The 21,197-nt window shown below is 33.1% G+C and overlaps 1 pseudogene; it reads left to right on the top strand.

Annotated features, from left to right (window-relative positions):
* The first annotated feature begins 477 nt into the window (after positions 1-477).
* Positions 478-15,295, top strand: LOC133817887 (regulatory-associated protein of TOR 1-like; annotated as a pseudogene).
* Positions 15,296-21,197: the final 5,902 nt, after the last annotated feature.

The following is a 21,197-nucleotide window of genomic DNA, read 5'->3' as shown; positions in this document are numbered from 1 at the left end:
GAATCTCAAATGGATATAAAACAGATATTGCATGGCGTCTCAACGAATGGAAAATTTGAGAAACTTACTTGAATAAAAATTGGAGTAAATTTCTGAGGCGCTGAGTCGATTTGGCTGGGTAGGAGCTTTGTGGATCGTCAAGGTCGTCTGGGTTTTTGAGTTTTTATGCCTTGTTCTTCGGTGTTCTTGAGGATAAAGTAAAACGTAAAAAGTGAAAAATGATTCTGAGGGGTTATTTATATTAATCGAGGGGCATTTACCAAGGTAATTATAAGGGGTAACTTTCCGAGACATGGGTAAGTGTAATAGCCACCATACCACTTTTGGGAAACTGAAAAGACATGATTAGTTGCCTTTGAGAAGGAATGGACTGCTCTGACATATTTGATGGGGCATACGAAAGGACAATCGTCTAAGTTTACTTTATGCTGGTCGTAGTAAAATAAACTTGGGGGGCAAATGTTTACCCAAAAAAACGGCTCTTGATGACATGGCATGATTGACTTACACGTGGCTGGCACTTGGCGGTTTCAAGTGAACGAATCCTGTCTGACCATCGACCAGAGAGTTATTGATGTATCAAGGCTCATTCTAGGGTCACTACACCAAATACCCCTTTTCATAACATAAAAATATAATAGTACTGAAAAAGTATTATGATATACTTATATGTGGTAAAAGGAAAAAATGGCGGTAATTTATTTTGGGTGCCCGCCTATAACTTGTAAAAGTTATATTTTTTCCTAGCTAATTCTTTTTTAATTACATTGTTCGAACTGCCCTGTTTTCTTCTTCGGCTACGTCTTCGAAGTCAATCTCCGTTTTCTTCTTCGGCTCGCATATACTCTCTCTCTCTCTCTTCTTTTTTTCCTTTCTTTCTTTCTCTGGTTTCCTCTTCTTTGACAAAATCCTATTTTGCTCAGTTTTTTTCCCTTCTGTTTTGTTTGTGTCGCCACTTTTATTTTATTATTATTTTCATTTTATTTATTTTTTTATGTGGCTCAAATCTTCTTCCTCCTAGCCTAGGATTTTTAGAGAAGTTTGTTGGGCTTTCTAGGGTTTCTCGAGCTGGATTCTCTCTCTTTCATTAGACGACTCTCCATGCGTCGCTGGTTCAGCGACTTCGTTGACTAGTTCTCTGAATCATTCTTGTATTCCATTTCGTTTTTCATCTTGAATCTTTTCGGCATTCTGGTGTTCATCGGTTGAATTGTTTTTAGTTATGGTTTCTCGATTAGGGAAGGGTTGATTGATCTCTTCTTGAGCTGTTGGTTCTATTTATTGAGGCCTTTTTCGATTTGAATGGCATTGGGGGATTTGATGGCCTCCAGGTTTTCACAATCTTCGGTGGCGGTTGTTTCGAATCATTTGGAAGAAGAGTATGTTTCGAGCCATGATGATGTTGATTTAAGTTTGCAGAGAATGGATTCGGAGACTGCTAGTAGTAGTTATGGCAATGGCACGACTGCCACTACCACGATTATGGCTTATTTGCCTCAAACAATGGTTTTGTGTGAATTTCGGCATGAGGCTTTTAAGGCTTGTCTTCCCATCGGTCCATCAGATAGTGGTTTAGTCTCGAAATGGCGACCTAAAGATGAGTTTACTCTTATCTTTTCAACTAATTTAATTTATTTCTCTTAATTGTTTGTTGAAATGGGGTTCTGTGATGTACCTTCATCAATTTGAAATTCAGTTGATATATAACATTGGTTGTGCCAAATTGTGAGTAGAATAACTACTAGTTTTTCAAGCATACGGATTCATATACTATATGGTTTAGTAATTGCCCAAGTTTGGATATAAAATCATTTCATATATACGCTGGAGCCTGAAGATATGATGGAAGTTATTTATTTGTTTTTACGTTCAATGTTGCTATATGTCTGCATAAACCCACTAACACAGAGGACAATTAGAAAGATAGGTCCAAAGCCTCAAAGCACCAAGGTTGGTTGAAATTTTGGGTTTAATGAAATGAAGCTGACAGGTAAGTAATCTGCATGCATGAAGATGGTGATCATCATTTTAAAAAGCTAAGTTGGTGGAAGGTTAAAAGATTTTTAGTTGTCATTGGACTGGACTGTCTTTGCTCCCTTTCCCAGTCTTGAAACACATTCGCGTTTTACGAAAAAGATTTTGTATGGATACAGATATGTATAGGATGATATTGTTACAAGTAACTGTGCAACCATCTGAAATGTTTGTTTATGTGTTAGCTATGAAGATGTGCTAGAAATTTTATCTACTGGAGACATAGTCAGTTAATCTATCTATTGGAAATGTTTACTTTTAAATGGAAGTTAATTTTATCGAGTGAGTTTAGTTTATGATATCATTGTCATTTTAACTTATTTTCTTCCTTATTTATTGCCCGACAAAATTTTGGTATCTTTCTACCTTTCAAGTTAAACTTAGGTATTTATTCAAAAAAAATAAAGTAAAAGAACTTAAACTTAGGTATAACATAATTCCATATAATGTAATAAGTTGCTTCCAATTAACGTTAAAGTTCCATATAATTTATCACTTAAATGCATGCCTTACTCTTTCTTTTTTTGGGGTTTGTTATGCTGCATTTATTTTCTGGATGCCTGCTTAATTTAACTTCTGTTTATTTTCCCTATGCAGATGAAAATGGGATATGTTGCTCTTGTTTTATGTTTAAACATTAGTGTTGATCCTCTAGATGTGATAAAGATATCCCCTTGTGCTAGATGGAGTGCTGGACAGGTGCTTTATTACAAAGCTAAATTCATTGTAGTGCGCATGTGTATGTGTTGGCATATGTGTCTTCCTATATTATTTTTTGTTTTTTATTATTTTTCATGGGTAGCTTGGCACATATTGTTTGTGACATGTTTTTATCACAAGTTGGACTCTTATTATGATCACAAGTTAAGATTGTAAATTCTCATATGTTTAAGATATTCACTTTGGCAAGTGATGACCAATATATGATTTTTTGTAATTTTTATTTGTACTAGTGCATTGAATTTTTGTAATCCTTTGCTTGCAAATCCTTTTTCAATGGCACCGCAGAAAGCTCTTGAAACAATTGGGAAAAATTTGAGTGTTCAGTATGAAAGGTGGCAACCAAGGGTGAGGATATTATTAGCTTGTACAGAGTTCGTATAATATTGTCTTAGATTTAATTTTATTTACCTTTGAAGATCTTTGAGCAGGCACGATACAAGGTCCAGCTGATCCTACTGTGGATGAAGTGAAGAAACTTTGTAATACATGTCGCCGATATGCCAAGTCTGAGAGGGTCCTATTTCATTATAATGGCCATGGTGTGCCTAAGCCGACTTCTAGTGGTGAAATTTGGGTTTTCAATAAGGTCTTCTATTTCTTTGAAACTCTTTTATGTGGTTTAATTTAAGGTCAATCACTAGAGTCTTGCTTGGTTTCTCACCAATGTTATTGGTACTACAGAGTTATACACAGTATATCCCTTTGCCAATTAGTGACCTTGATTCCTGGTTGAAGACACCCTCCATATATGTTTTTGATTGCTCTGCGACTGGGAATATTGTGAATGCTTTTATTGAGGTAAAGCTTTAACTCAAAACGTATAATGAATTGATATATGTATTGATAATTAAGTTGCTACGTGACATGAATTCATTATCTGTAATTCAGATATTTATATATAAATATATTTGTATATATAGTGACTTGATTTGATGGTTTGGCAGCTTCATGATTGGGTTGCTTCTAGTTCCTCTGGATCCACAAGGGATTGCATTCTACTTGGAGCATGTGAAGCACATGAGACTCTTCCACAAAGTGCTGAATTTCCTGCAGATGTGTTTACTTCTTGTCTCACAACACCTATTAAGATAGCTTTGAGATGGTGAGCTTATTTCCTTGTTCGTCTGTTAGGATCGCCTATCGCGTTTATGCATCTTTATTTGAGATCATGCAGTTTTCTGGTTTTGCCTTGTGGTGTTTATTCCATATTGGCTGCTTCCTAGTTATTTTTAGTTTGTCAACTGAAAGTCTTTTAGCTGTGTTGTTTGTTTAAAGCTGTAGGAAGTTAGAAATGGCAGTACTTTCTGATTAGCATGATTAGTGATACTGTAGTGTACTGTGCATGATTAGCATGCTATGAGACTGTATTATATTTTATGTACTTGTACAAATGTATATATGTCCATGCTTAAGACATACATTCATTATAATGTCGTCTGTGGATTCTGCTTACATTATATAACCATATTTTAACCATGTCAATCCTTTAGGCTTTCTTCAAGCGCTTGGATTTGTGCTTATCTCATTATTAGTTTTTATGGAAATTTGTGATCAATTTCTGATGGGTGCATTGTGTAACTATCAGATTTTGCTTGGTTTTATTTTTTGATGGAATTTACAGTTGCTGATAGATTTTTGGGACCAAGGACCAGTTCTTTCGTTAATCTTTGAAGATGCTTCATTTTCCATCTTTTATATTCGATGATAATGCATAAAAAAGTTTACATGTTTAATAAACGTGTGACAGTATACACACACACACACATGCATCACATAGTTTTGACTAGTGGTCATCATTTTAAACAGTTTCTTCATTTATCCTTGTTCACTTCATGAAGACCTTAAAATAATAATACAAACAGATAAGTATTTATCTTAGTTTTCCATTTTCTTCTTTTGAAGTTTTCAATGTATCATTTAAGAAAAGACTGCAAGTTTGTTGTTGTAAGCTTATGAATCGCAGATCATCTTGGGTTGGAATTCGGTATTTTATCACATTAGTTATACTGATCTACTACTTTAGAGTCCAAGAACTTTACTTAGCTAAGTTAGATAGTACTATAATAGTAATAATAGCATTATCTTTATGACTGTGGATTTTTGGTTCAGACCGGGATTTATTTGGACACTCATAGTAGTACTTGTAGATTTTCTAAGTTTAACCTATAGTTTAAGAATATTAATTTTAACCTAAGGTTTGATTAATATGACTGATATTGAGGGTAATATTTATTATATTATAAGGTTTAGATAAGACCCAATAAGATAATAGCACATGTCATGTATAGGTTTAATGATGATTAAGTATTTTGAGGATTAAATTTATTAAGGTTAAAAATTTGAATACCCTAAGGTCAGTCAGCAGCTTTGAAAACATTAGAGGGCTTAGTCAAGGCTGTTTACTCAATTCAAATTAAGCTAAAAATGTGTAATTTCATGTTTAAATATTCAGCGTATGCCGATATATCGCAGTACGAAGATACGAAAAACACGAAATGTTGCACGATTGCCTCGGGCATAATGGCCCAGGTGATATATCGCCTATAGGGGGCGATATATCGCCTCCTTTAGTGTGTTTTTGAAAGTTTTCAAAAATGTTCTCATTCAAATCCCTAACCTCTTGATAAGTCCAGCACCTTTCTGAACGAGTCTTCAGCCTCTGCTGAACGATAATTCAAATTATTTTCACTTAAAAAGCCATTATTTTTATTCAAGTTAAATGAAGATCTTTTCATTCCTAAACTCTATAAATAGGACCTAGTAGCCAGCCATTTATTCATCTATTACTCTAAGTTCAGAGGCTGCAAGTTGCTAGGTTAGTGTGAGAGTGTAAACACTTGGGTTGGGAATTATAAGCTTGATCACTATAAGCTTACCAAACACTTGGGAAGTAAGGTTCTATTCACATTTCGGTTCAAGGTTTAGATTGATCATAGAAGTACTCAAGGTATCCCAAACTCTAGTCCATTACTGTATTATATTCTTTAAAGTTCTCATAGTCTTCTACTCAGTATTCTAACCTTATTCTTATTCTTGGTTAGGATTTATAAGTTCTTAAGCACAAGGTTTTTGGTAAGTATATTTTGATAGTATAGTTCCTTCTTCACTCTCATCCCTTTTCTTCAATATACTCACCATATTTTAAATGGTTTTTAGGAGTGTTCCAAGGTCCCAAATCAGTTCTCATATCCCGGTTATTTTGGTAAGGAAAATAGGATAGGATTTATGTGTTATATGATTTTATATGTTATCTTCTGAATATGTGTTATGAAAAATGCTATGTTAAGTATGTTTGTAGACTTGGGCATATGACCTACACAACTAACAAGCCCCAAATAGATTATGGGCATATGACTTGCTTAGCTAGCAAGACCCCACTAATCTAATGGGCATATGACTTGTTTAGTTTATGGGACCCCAAGTAATAATGGCCATTATAGTATGTATGTGACATAAGTGTTATGGTATGTTTTATGTTGCATTATGAATTTTTATGTATATGGCTATATGTTAGATTTTCCTTGCTGGGCATTAGGCTCATTCCTTTTATGTTTATATGTGCAGGAAAATAGCTATAGTGGCAGGAAAGGTTCTTGGATGCTTGGGGAATGTGTATTAAGGCGGAATGGATTCAAAAAAGCCGAGAGTTTCGATTTGAGGATGAAGTCTTTATTATGGTTTTATGTGTACTTTTCCGCAACTATTTATGTAATCTCTTTTTAATTACAGTTATGATATGTTTTGATTTTAAAATAATGGGATCCCATATCCTAACTCAAATTTTATGTAAGTTTAACATTTGTTTTTACGAGTTTTAATAAAGTTATGATCTTTGTACTTGTAAGTTCTATTAAGGATTAGGGTCTATGTATAGTTTTCGTTAATGGTCCAAAGTCTAGAGTAGTTGGGTCATTACAACTGCTATCATGGTCTACCATCTCTATACGATGATCAGATGCGTCCTTATTGCTTTATTTTCTGATCATTTTTTGTTTTTGCAGGCCCTGTCTATAGGGATATTTCCATATGTTCTGAAACTATTGCAAACAACAACACCAGAACTATGACAGATTCTTGTGTTCATCTGGACGAAGATTGTTGCTCTTGATAAGGTATTCATGTGATTTGAGCTATACCTTGGTCTAAATGGCCTCGTAATTTTGTTTGTAGTCATTTATAGACATGTTGTCTTTGGTTTATAATTATGCTCTGACAATTGATTGTTTTGTTTGTGGATTAATAGTCATACCAAGTTGATCTAGTGAAGGATGGTGGACATACATATTTCATCAGGTTTCTTGATAGCCAGGAAGCATATCCAGAACAGCGTGCAATGGCTGCATTTTTTTGGCTGTAATTGTGGATGGTCACAGACGGGGTCAAGAAGCCTGTATTGAAGCAGGTTTGATCCAAGTTTGCTTGAGGCACCTTCAAGTTTCAACCCCAAGTGACGCACAAACTGAACCCCTATTTCTTCAGTGGCTTTGTCTCTGTCTGGGAAAGCTATGGGAAGATTTTCCTGAGGCTCAAATAATGGGTTTACGAGAGACGCTCTAGCTATATATGCTCCTTTGCTCTCTGCTCCTCAACCAAAGGTTCACCTTTCATATATAAATTATTATACTTTTGTTTATATATATATATAAAGATTGGAGTATTTATATTTATACATATAAATTGATCTTAATACTTGTGTCCTATTTTTAGGTTAGGGCTTCTGCTGTTTTTGCATTGGGTACCCTTCTTGATGTGGGCTCTAACTTGTGTAGAGATGGTGTTGGAGGAGATGAAGAATGTGATAATGATGAAAAAATTAGAGTAGAGATTAGTATTATTAAAAACCTATTAAGTGTAGCTTCAGATGGAAGTCCATTAGTCAGAGTAGAGGTTGTTGTTGGTATGTAGTTTATCATCAAAAATTGCCTATTCATTTGTTGACTTGTTTAGTTCTAAGAAGTCGTTTGCACCAGGTTTTTAGGCATTATATTGGCAACTTGTTCATACTCTTGAGGCTGCTCAAAAAAATCTGCTCCTGTTGGGGCAGTATTGTAATTTGTTAACTGAGCTAATGAAGTTTGATTTCTTTTCCATCCTGGCAGCTCTAGGGATATTTCCCTTTGGTCACAACAATCATCTCAAGTCAATTGCTGCAGCATATTGGAAGCATACTGGGTCTCCTTTGAGTTCCCTGCCTTCTTTGGCCCATATAAGAAGTCCAAGTAGTGTTGTTCCATCTTAGATTGGTCCAATTTCGAGAGTTGGCACTTACAGCTCGTCTCTTGTTCGAGATGGAAGGGTCTGCACTAGCAGCCCTCTTGCTACTTCTGGATTGGCCCGATCGTCGTCATGGATTGATATGAATGGAGGAGGTATTTTTTTTCTGCCAATTATATGCGAGGACAATCTTATTTGTTGGAATACATGTTTCTTGTTATATTTGTGTAATTACTTATTAAATGAACTGTTATGAACAGGCCACGCATCCTTAACTTTTTGAACTCCTCCTGTTAGCCCTCCTTGACCTAGTTATTTAACTGGGATGCAGAGAGTTTGCTCGTTAGAGTTCCGACCACATTTAATGAGCTCACCCGATTCTGGACTTGCTGATCCGCTTCTGGGTTCAGGGGTATCTTCTGGTTCTACTGAATGCAGTCTTCTTCCTCAATCTACTATCTATAATTGGAGTTGTGGGAACTTTTCAAAGCCATTTCTCACAGTGGCAGATGATATTGAAGAAATATTAGCTAAAAGAGAAGAAAGAGAAAATTTTTCCTTGGAGCACATAGCAAAATGCCAGCATTCTTGTGGGTTATTGTTTTATTGTTTGATGTTCTATAATTTAATCTTTTCTTGAATATATAGTGATTTATTTGGGGTTGTAATGTTATTTTTTTGTTGTTTTCTGTGTTGTTGGTCAGCTATAAGCAAGCCTAATACTCAAATTGCTCGGTGGATACAAGATTTGAGACGGGTACAAAGGCAATCTTGATGCAACCATTCTCGCCTATTGTAATTGTTGCAGATGAGAATGAGCGAATCGGGTATGCTGATATAGCACATTTCATTTAAAAAAATAAGGATTGGAAGATTAAATTCAAGTTTAATGATATTTGCCTTTGATGATTAAAAGATTTGATTTATTTTTAATGTATTTTATGACAAAAGGTGGTCATGTTTTCTATAACTTATAGAAGCTGTGTGTTGTGGTGGCACGCAGCTATTATCAGTTCAGCTCCCTGGTGTTTAACTTTCTGTCCATGCATGATCCAGGTGATGGAAATATTCGCATTTGGAAAGATTATGCATCGAAGGATGAGCAGAAACTTGTTACTGATTTCTCTTCAATTCAGGGTTATAAATCGGGCATTCGAAGCTTGAATGCTGTTGTAGATTGGCAACAACAATTTGGATATCTGGTAATTTGATTCTTAATGAAATGTAATCTTAGGGCTGACACTCATAATGTTTATAGTCAGTAATGGGCATTTAACTAATTTATTTGATGTCTTGTTGCTAGTATGCTTCTGGTGAGGTTCCTCACATCATGATTTGGGATCTAGATAAGGAACAACTTTTTAATTCTGTTATTTCATCACCAGACTGCAGCATATCAGCATTGGTCAGTTATACTTTTGTTGTGTCATTATGTGTAGCTATAATGATTGCATTAATTTTGTTACTTGCTTATTATTTTAAACTTAAAATCTGTAGAAAAGGTAGTGAGTTGATAGTTTATGAAGGACATTCCCTTGTGTTATTATTATTTTTTTTTTTTTGCAGTTCATCTAATTTTGTATATATATCTATATATAAATAATACTTCCTTTAGCTGAGGTATGGGTTTTGAATATAAATACCACAAAAAATTTTCTTTGTTGGCAGCCGATCCTTGAGATTTTTCTTTTGCAATAAAATCTTTTCAGTTTTAAAAACAGTAGCAATCAAGTCCTTACTATTAATTTTTTAAACAAAAATCGTAGTTTATAAGGTCAAAATTGGTATTTCCCTATATTAATTACACCCTCAAAAAGTTTCTAGCTATTAGTGTATAGGAAAATAAAAAGAAAATTCATTTAAAAACTATGATTTTAAAAAAAAAAAAAAAATCACAATAAGGTCTTAAATTGCTACACTTTATTAAACTCAAGAATTTTATTGCAATTTTATTTTTTAGGTATTAGATTGTCAAACAACAAAATCTTGGTGTGTATTTATGCTAATAACTTTTTTTTTTTTTTTAAAAACAAATTTAAGAGAATTTTTTATGCACAATTTATTTAGATGAAGGTTAACTATTGCAATAGCATTTGGTGTTGGGTGGATTTGGTATCAAGCCTATTCTTATATTTTATTCTCAAGTACATCAAGTCAATGGGTTGCTTGATACATATTTTCTAGACATTACCTGTAAGAAAAGTTGGAGCTGCTTCTTATTTCAATCAATATTACATCGAACCTGAACTCTTATTTTTTATTATATATATGAGCTATTTTTGCAGCTCCTTGAACTGTGCTAGTTGGGATGAGGTTTGCCAAGGTTTTTGTTGTTGATATTGATCTTTTGTTGGTATTCACTTAGCTTTGGGTGGGAGTGGTTAAAAGTAACACATTGCTTTCGATGATTTTACTGTCCAGATTGTCAGTGCTTCTCAGGCTGGTGACATTCAATTTCTTGATATCAGAAGTAAAAGGGATGCTTATCTCACAATTGAAGCTCATAGGGGCTCTCTTACAGCTTTAGCTATTCATCGACATGCTCCCATAATTGCAGGTGGTTCAGCCAAGCAACTCATCGGATGGGTTATCTTGCAAATTGGTTATGAGTAGACTGATGAGCGATAAGTCAGGGGAGTCGGTAGCACACCAACTCGCAAACTCAAACAGTAGCAAAATATGAGCAGAGATGAATAAAGGTGAGTAGCAGTGAGTTACTGTTGCATTGAAATTGCACAGGACTGTTTGAGTGCCTGGCCTCTCCTACTTTAAGAGAAATCACTCTAATTCTTGCTGACCCTTTTCTCAACTAACACATCATTTTTTATTGCAATTTCTCCACTCCCTGGACACATGGCCACTTTTCTTGATGTAATTTGTGATGCTAGATAATAACAATAAAATATTTCTTTGTTTATTTTGTAGATGTGACAAGCGAAATAGAAAATGATACTTAATTTTGAAGGCTTTGTGTTGGGTAGCTGTAGAATATTTTGTGCTCAAAGTAGGAACTTTTCAATATGTTGAATATTTAAGACTACTTGAATACTTAAAGAACATTTTGTTGTTGATGACAGTGTTGAATGTTTTAAACTAATTTGTAGATTGTTAATACAATGTTGAATGTTTTTACTTTTTGTTATTTGAAAATCAAGTTCATTTGATGATGCTAGTATATATTAGAAAGCTAATTTTAATTATATAAAGAAAAAATAAAAATATAATAGAATAAATTAGTATTAAATAAATGAATATATAATGAGAATTTAAACTTATCTAAATATTAAAATAATATGAAAAATGTGTTATAATATCTATTACAATAACAGTTTTTATAAGTAAAGAATTTTGTTATGTAAACTTCATTATATAACACAAAAAATGTGTTATACTAAAGTGTAGTATAACACAAATTTATAAGTATTGAAATGTGTTATATAATCGACTATAAATAATATAATTAAACACTTATCTATTTATTAAAATAACACAGAAAGTGTGTTATCGTTGAGAGTATAATAACACATCTGTATAACAATGATAAAGTTTTATGTAAAGGACCCTAACCTACGATAATATAGTCGGTCTTAACACGTCAAAAAGTGTTATGGTATGTTTTGATAACACATTTTTGGTCTTATTAAAAGCATATTTTCTTGTAGTGGGTGCGACCAGTCTGGTCGCATACTTTCGTTCACTTCCTTTTGAATATGCAATCATGTAATATTAGCATTTATTATATTTTCTTTTATTACCTTGATACGCAAATCTTAATTGTAATTAAGGCCTGTTGGCCCATGTAACTTTCTTGAGCCTATAAATAAGAATCAAAGAGCTCAAGGGAGGGACTTTTGAACTTTTGATCTTTGTATTCAGAGAAAAGAGCACAGTGTGATTATCAACCAAAATTGTAATCCTCTCAAGGCTTGTGAAACTCGTGAACCCTAGTTCATTGATCACAATATTGGGATTCAATATCAATAAGAACACTAAGTGGACGTAGGTCATTACCATCTAGTTGGGGCCGAACCACTATAAATCGTTTGTGTCATTTTCTTTTCATTTGATTCTCTTCTTGTTTCCCTTTTATTCTTTATCATTTGTTTGACTCTGTGTTGTTGGCCAAATCGAGGGTCAACAATTAGTGTTAATATGTGTTTAGGTAATATTACTGTTATTATTATTTATTTAGAAAAAGTATATTGTGAATGTTTACTAATATGTGTTTAGAAAAATTTATTGTGAATGTGTATAGAAAATAATATGTGTTTAGTGTTATTAATATATATATATATATGTAGAAAATCTATTGTGAATATGTGTAGAAAAATGTATAATATATTGTCAATGTTCTGGGAATTTTCTGAATGTCATTTGCATGCATTTAAATTTTTTGGATAACTTAGAATATAGTCGTTATGCTACCAAAATTTTAGTAGAGTTAGGGGACTAAATAAATAAAACTTTGAATAATTTGAATTAACAAAAGAAATAAAAGAATAAATAAAAATATTAGATAAATAATATAATTTAATATTAACAAATTTAATTTAATATTAAAAATTTAATAATTGTAAAATAAATTAAAAAATTAGATAAATAATTTAATTTAATATTAACAAATTTAACAATATAAAAATTTATTAAAAAAATAGTTAAATAATTTAAAAATAAATAATTCAATTTAATTTAATATTAATAAATTTAATAATTTAAAAACAAATTAAAAGATTAGATAAATAAATTAAAAATTTAGATAAATAATTTAATTTAGCATTAACAAATTTAATAATATAAAAATAAATAATTCATATATTCAACTTTTTAAAATAATATTATTTGTAAATTTAATTTTAAGTTGTAAGAAGAAAAAGTAAGTAATAAAAATAAATACTATTGGTTAAAGTAATTATATAATAATTAAAATAGAAAATTAATAATAATTTTAAACATTATAAAATAAGAGCTTATAAAACATCATATTTTTTATGGTATCATAAGACTTTATAAGACATCATAAAATAGCTAGTGTTAATAAATATTTCATTTTTATTGATTTTCTTTGGAGATAAAATTTGATCACCAAAGATAGGATAGAAGCTTTTATACATTATCACCTAGTGATAATTTTTTATTAATTATTTTTAATCACGAAAAGCCTTAAACCTTTTTGGAGAGGCTTATGCTTCTCCGAATTATCCAGGACGATATGTGTCCGCATAGTTAGTTTGGATTTGTTGTGTACCTAAAATTTGATCTATTACTCATTTTATTATTTTGTTAGTAGAGATTTCCATGTACGGGGTAGCGTTGTCTCAACCTATGGTACCTCCGTACATGTATGGAGCAACACAATCACCTTATCCGTGGCTGATTCCATCGTCGTCGCAGCCGCTGTATCGCTACATGTATGGCCCTAGAACGTCCACATTACCTCCCCAATATCCATGGCCGATGTCATCGTAGCCACCACAACTGCAATTGGAAGACAATATAGAGGACAAGGCAGCTAATTTAGGAGACTAAGATATTATTGTTAGTTATTGTTTATTTATATTAACAATATGGATATTTTTTTATCTTAATGAACAAATTTGAATATTTAATATAATATTTTTATTTTTAATATATTTTTTTAACGATTTAAATTTTAATTAATGATTTTTAATTATTTAGAATAATTTTAATAATTTTTTATAAATACAATTGTATTAGGGGCGATACCGTCATCCTTGATATTGTAATATTAAAGGCGACATCTCAATTTTTAGGGGCGACTATTGCAATATTAAAGACGACACAAAAGTCGTTCCTAATGTACCTCATTAGGCGCATTTTGTTAGAGGCGACATATTAGGGGCGACTTCTTGTAGTGCCACCTCCCTACCATCGTCTCTGTCTTCGTCTCCACTGCTCACCACCATTGTCGTCGTCTTCGTCTCCACTGCTCACCCCACGGTAATATCTTATATATATATATATATTTATTTATATACATATAAAAATTGTTATCCCAAAAATCGGCATATCTGACATGGTATTATACTTTAGACATATGACAATTATGCTTTGGACACGTGGTGTTAGGCCAAGCAGACTGGTCAGCGTGTAAACACAAAATGTATAATAGTTGCTGCTCGGCAAGTATACCAACAAGACCAGGTGGTTGATATAAAATATAGACAAACCTAGTCGACGAGAAGAGGTTACATTCTTCGTTAGCACTCCGCAAGAATCGCCCACACTACAAGAATAATGTCCTGTTAGCGGCGACACTATTAGCAGCGACCAAAAGTCGCCGCTAATAATGTCAATATCAGCGGCGAGAAAGCATGTTCGCCGCTGATATCACAATAGGTTTTTTTTTTAATTTACAAAATTATTAGTTGTGACCCTGTTGCCGCTAATAAATTAAAAAAACAGGGGAATTTCCCCACCAAATTTTTTCAAACGATTAATAGCGACGGCATGTGTCGCCGCTAATAGTCGCCACGTGTTTAAAAAAATATCAGTGGTGACACGTGTCGCTGCTAATGGTTGTCACGATAACTTCCCCTCATAACCCTTTTTCTTCATTTCGCTTCAATCACTTTCTCTCATCAGCTGCCACTTGCAGCGCCTCCCCAACCCCGACCCACCTGCATTGCCTCCCAGCCCCCACTCGCAGTGCCTCCCCAGCTCCTCCCCCTCCCCCTTTCTCTCTCCCAGTGCCTCCTAACCCCCCATCCACAGCCTCGTCCCCCCTCATTTACCATAGATGGTGATTGATAAGAGTTGGACGAAATTGAGAAATCCATGTGATGCTTATTGAATTGGTCTCCAAAATTTCATGAATATGGCATCACAGCACAAAGATTGTGACGGGAGAATAAGATGTCCATTCATCAGATGCATGAATCTTAGACTGCATACTTTGGATGTCGTTCAGACATATATATTCGATCGGGGTTTCCAATAGAGTTATGAACAGTGGATTTACCATGGGGAAGTAGAGGAAGATGTTGATGATAAAGGAGTGGATGAGAATGAGCACGTAGATGAGATGCGAGACATCGTTGACGATTTCCTTTTACCGAACAATGCTAAAAAAGCTAACAGTGGATTGGGTCAGTACTATGACGAGCTATTCGATGAGATTGAAGCTGAGTTGTATCCGGGTTGTGATTGGATATCATCGTTGAACTTTTTAGCTAAGTTGATGCACTTGAAAGTGAGGGGGAAGATACCGAACAACACATTTGATGAATTGTTGAAGTTATTAAAGTTTGCATTTCCGAAGGAAAACAAACTTCCAGCATCCCACTACCAGGAAAAAAAAAACTGAGTAAATTAGGGTTGGGATACTAATTAATACATGTGTGTAGATATGATTGCTGCTTATTATATAGTGAGCATGCATCTAAAGATTCATGTTCGGTGTGCGGGAGTAGTATGTGGATAAATGAGAAGAATAAAGGGAAAAAGGTTCTACATAAGGTGATGTGTTCTTTCCGTTGATTCCCCAATTAAAAACATTGTATAGTTCAAGACATACAACAGAAGAGATGCTATGAAATCATACTGGGAGATCGAAAGAAGAGGGGATGATGTGTCATCTGGTTGATGGGTTAGCGTGGAAGGATTTTGACGCAAGACATCCTAATTTTGCAAGAGATCCTAGAAATGTTCGTCTGGGCTTGGCTATCGATGGGTTTAATCAATTTGGCAACATGAGTTTATCGTACAACATGTGGCCAGTTGTCTTGATGAACTATAATCTACCACCCTGGCTTTGTATGGAGGACCGTTATTTCATGTTGACTCTTCTTATTCCTGAGCCAAAATCACCAGGTAAGGACATGGATGTATTTTTGAGGCCATTGGTGGATGAGTTGAAAGAGTTGCGGATTAACAGGATGGAAAATAGGGATGGTAGAAACAATTACATGTTCAAGATGTATGCGGCCCTTTTGTGGAAGGTGAACGATTTCCTGCTCGAAGTAGTTTGTATGGATGGAGTGGTCAAGGTTACAAGGTTTGTCCTACATGCAACGAAGACACATCCTCTATCCGAGTGATTGATAAGACATCTTATGTTGGTCATAGACAATTCTTGGCCAGTAATCATCGGTGGAGAAAGGATACTCAATTCGACATAAAAGTTGAGAGTAGACGTCCTCCAAGAAAGTTTACTTTTCAGGATATCTTGGATCAAGTTAATGCCCTACCACCTCAAGTCCCGTGGAAACATGAGAAGTTTGGAGGTTTGAAACAAAAAAGAGGTGTCGAGGATAGTAACAGGAGGAAAAAAAGCATCTTTTATGAACTTGAATACTGGAGTACGAACGAGTTAAAACACACCATAGATGTTATGCATGTTGAGAAGAATGCATGTGATAGTGTCCTTGGTACTATCTTGGATAATGATAAGTCTAGAGACACTACTAATGCAAGACATGATCTAAAGAATATGGGAGATAGGGAAGCATTGTGGATATATGAAGATCAGAATAAAAAAGTTAATGAAACCACATGCTCCTTGTGTGTTGACTCCTGAAGATAAGCAAGAATTTCTTCAATTTCTAAAAGGTGTTAAACTGCCAGATAGTTTTTGTTTGAACTTAAAGAACAAAGTAACTGATAATGACTTTGCAAGTTTCTACCAAAATCTATATCAGGCACCATAATGGAACTATGCAATTTCTTCAGACAATTATGTTCATGAAACTTTAATGTAAATGATATGGAGAAAGCTCAAAGGGAGGTCATTCATATCTTATGCAAAATGGAGTTGATTTTTCCTCTAGCTTTTTTTGACATAATGATACATTTGGTCTTGCATTTTCCAGAAGAGAATTTATTGGGTGGGCCAATATTTATGAGATGGATGTCTCCTTTTGAAAGATACATGAAAAAATTAAAAAACTACATCAGGAATAAAGCTCATCTTGAAGGGTCCATAGCTGAAGGATATGTGGCAGATGAGGCTTTAACATTTTGTTCCATGTATATCAAAGGTGTGGAAACCAAATTTAATCGTTCGGATCAAAATGCGGATATAGTTTATGTTCCACGCCACCTTTCAGTGTTTCAATCTCAATGTCATCTATTGAGTAAGAGATTTCAAGTGCCTCTCGATGAAAAGACTTGGAATATAGCTTAGTGGTTCATACTGGAGAATTCTTATGAAATTGAAGTCTATATGGAGTAGGTTAATTTAATTATCTTTTTTTAATGTTGTTTTTAATGTAACGTCTTTGAACTGTAACACTGTTAATCAACAGCGAAAACATTTGTGAGATCAAATAGAGGGATCCATTGGGCGATCATAACCTTTTGCACAAAAAAGAGTTTCATTCCTGGTTTCAAAAGAAGGTGATTTATACCTACGAAATTCTTTGTTGTTAGATTGAAGTATAAGTTTCTTATTATAATATGTTTTGCTATATTTAGATATATGAATTACACCAACTCGGGTAATTAGAGAATGGGGATGAGTTCCTAGCTTTAGCAACTGGGTCTGATCTTTTGGCGTACTCCTATCAAGCATGTATAGTGAATAGGGTTTGATATGTTGCACATAATCGAGATCAAAATCGTATTACACAAAATAGTGGAGTGTGGGTTGCTGGGACAGAAGGTTTTAACTATTATAGACAACTATATTGGAGGTATCTTATGTTTGGAATTGTGCCCTGAAAGCATATGTAGTAGACATTGTTTTAAGAAATAAATAAATAAATTGAATTTGTTATGCATATATATTATAAACTATATTATTCTGTGATATTATTAAGTAAATATCAGAAAAATTCCTAAGTTCATATATGCGATCTCAAACATGTATTGGTACGGGAGGATTGTGTTTGAGATAAATGAACTTGAATAGTTCGCAGTAAAATAAAGTTACAGAATCTTTAGATTAATTACTGCAAGTACGGTCCACTAGTATTATGAATACATGTAATCTAGATCTGGATCACTAGTGTAGTAGGACACTTGAGTGGAGGTATTTTATATATTAGAGAATATATAGAACTGGACCAGATATGTTTATTAATACTTAGTTAAATACCGTTTCAAAGTATTAATTAAATATATCAATTAATGATCATATACAAATAGATCTTAATCCTGAAGTTACTATGAACTCCTGTTTATGTTATATGAGTTCTTTGATTCACTCGTTAGGATCTGTTAGAATGATCAGGCTAGAAACTTTTGTTTTGGGAACCCATTAATGTAAATGGCTGGGGACATAGTATACAAATATAGAATCTATACCTTCTCGTAAGAGATTGAATAATGGTTCTCTTAAGGGGTGACTTTTGGGACTCAAAAAGTTATTGAGCTCAAAGTCATAATTTAGTTATGAATTAACCTTCACTAGTAAAGTCAATGGTACTTAAGGAAACAAGATATAATTAAAAGGGTAAAACGGTAATTTTATTCATGATTAATTATGAACCATTATTAAAGGGTTAATTTGTATGTAATGATTATATCAATGAACACTTTATTTTATAAAGTACTTAGGAAATGAAATGTCTATAATTACAAGAGTGCAATCTCATATTTATAGTGGAGTAATCACGAGAATAATAAATTAAGATTATTTAATTAATAATCTCAAATTTATTGGAGCTTGGAATCATAGGTCCATAGGTCCCCACAGCGGCTCTATCAACACTATTCAAGTCACGAGTTGATATAAAGGGAAAAATGGTTGAAAGACATATTTAGAAGAAATTTGTTCTTCAGGCCAAATATGTAATTATGTGATAATAATAATTAATCAATTAATTAAAAATTAGTTGTAATGAACAAAATTAATATTTAATTATTATGTAATTTTTGAAATTATACTAAATTATTAAATTGATTTTTGAAATTATATTAATTAATTAATTATAAATTTCAAAATTATAATAAATTAAATATTTAATTTCGAAATTATTATTGGTTTTAATTAATTGGTAGAATTAATTAAATATCTTTATTTGAGTAAGAGAATATGATAAGTTGAAATTAGATTTGAATTTAAAAGATTGATATTTATTCAAATAACTAATTGTATTTAATAATTAATTAAAAATATATTTAATTCAATTTTGAATTAATTATCAAGTTGTTAGATTTTTATATGACAAGTTAGTTTGAATAAATAATTAAATAAAAATAGAAAAATCAAATATCCCTGAAATATAGGGTGGTGCACAACCACACACAGTATGTACTGCACAATTTTTAGGGATAGATTTTTCAATTTTATTTAATTAATTAATTAATGGAAAATTCAAAACTTAGTTTTTTGATATTTTCATTAATAAGATAATTAATTCATTAAAAGATAAATTGTAAGTTGGTTACAGATTTATTTTTTAAATTTGAATATTTTCTTTTTAAGTAAGACTTATCAGAAAATAAACAGATACTCAATTATTCGCTCTGTGAAAAGAACGATACTTTTCTATCTTTTCCTGAAAAGGACACAGAACCAATTTCAAGCCTTATTCTCTTGATCCCATGTGTTGAGTACATCAAGTAGAATCAAAAATTAAATATCATTTATTCTCTAAGTGCCCACACACTTCTTGAGGTGTAGAGAATGTTGTGGAAGATCTTGGTGTGAGTACTTGGGAGAAGCTTGGATAGGAAATTTGTTCAAATTACGAAAATATAGCAATGACACTTGATAGACATCAAAATGTATGTTTTCTATTCTTTTCTTGCTTATGATTAATTTATGTATATTAATGGATTCGCATATTTAAATGTAGTTTAAATATGTTGCAAAAATTTTGTTGTACATTGGGCCAAACCCACCACCTTTCTGTTGCGCATTAGGAAACTCGTTCCTAACATCTTATATTGGTTTATATTCAGTGTTATTATTTTGATGTAAATGGTTCAACACGTACCAAAAAAAACAATTATTGAAAATAATGTCACCAGTATAAATGTGAGCAGTGAATGGTGTAAAGATGAGCTGTACATACTTGCACGCCAAGCTAAATAGGTTTTTCTATCTCGATGATCTACTTAGAGGTTGAGCTTGGAAAGTTGTTGAAGAAGTGAACCATAGGCAAGTTTGGGATATTCCGGACAGTTTTGATCAGATTGTTGATATTGATGTTGTACATGACACAAACTCATCCAATGTCGTATTGACTGTTGAGCTCGGGGAGTTGGTTCTTCAACAATCTAATCGATCAGCAACATTCATAGACACCGTCCCTCGACCTTATTCGACTACTCAAGATACCGATGATTTTATTAATGATGATGAAGAAGAAGTTGAAGACGTAGAAGAAGCCGATGATGAGGATGATTTACTTGTTGACCTTAGCGATGATCCAATCATGTTTCACCAATAGATGTGTAATTTGATAAGTGATGACAGTGACTATTGTACTTAGTTCTTGTATCTATGTAAGAAACACTTTATATTAAAATAATTATATATTATAAATGTTGAACGATTTATGGATTCATAGATTTGTTATGTTGAGGATTTGTAATAAGAAATGTTAAATAATAATTATGTGGTCATTACAACTATATATTCATAAATAATATACATATGATATTCATACTAACAAACAAATTTTGTCATATTTAGTTTAAAGATGTCAGCAGATGTAGCTTCTTACCATGGCAGAGGTGGTGGTGGTCAAGATTTAATGGATCCCACTATCCCATCTAGTTGCAAGTTTGGTATTTTAAAATTTATTCTTTATTTATTTCTAGTTAGACCTTATTATACAACATACTAAATTATATGATGCACTTATTTAAAACAATATAGTAGCTCCACCAAAGAGAAAAGCTCATGGGCCTGCAGCTGGGAAAAATTTAGACGACAGAGGGTGAGAAGTTGGACATCCACTCCCCATAGTGGTTACCCTATCACGTACAAGGAGGTGGGAACGGAACATGCTGCTTTTGTCCGTCTTTTAGGCACCCAAGTCACATCAGCGGTTCCAGTATATTACAAGAATTGGACTAGTGTCCCAAAACGGTATAAGTACAATGTCATTAGTAAAGTGAAGGTAAATTTTTTAGAATTTACTTTAATAATAATTGTATTATAATTCCAACATGATTAACATGTTCTCTCTTGATTGTAGGACATCTATCAAATGGATGGGCAGCCAGGTTATACCACCCACAATGACAGTATCGATGCTGAGACGGCTAAGAGATATTGAGATAGGAAAACTAAGCAGCACGCCTACTTCAAAAAG

Source organism: Humulus lupulus, chromosome 1 (assembly GCF_963169125.1).
Source record: "Humulus lupulus chromosome 1, drHumLupu1.1, whole genome shotgun sequence".
Classification (NCBI taxonomy): domain Eukaryota; kingdom Viridiplantae; phylum Streptophyta; class Magnoliopsida; order Rosales; family Cannabaceae; genus Humulus; species Humulus lupulus.
This window is presented reverse-complemented; position numbering and strand designations above follow the sequence as displayed.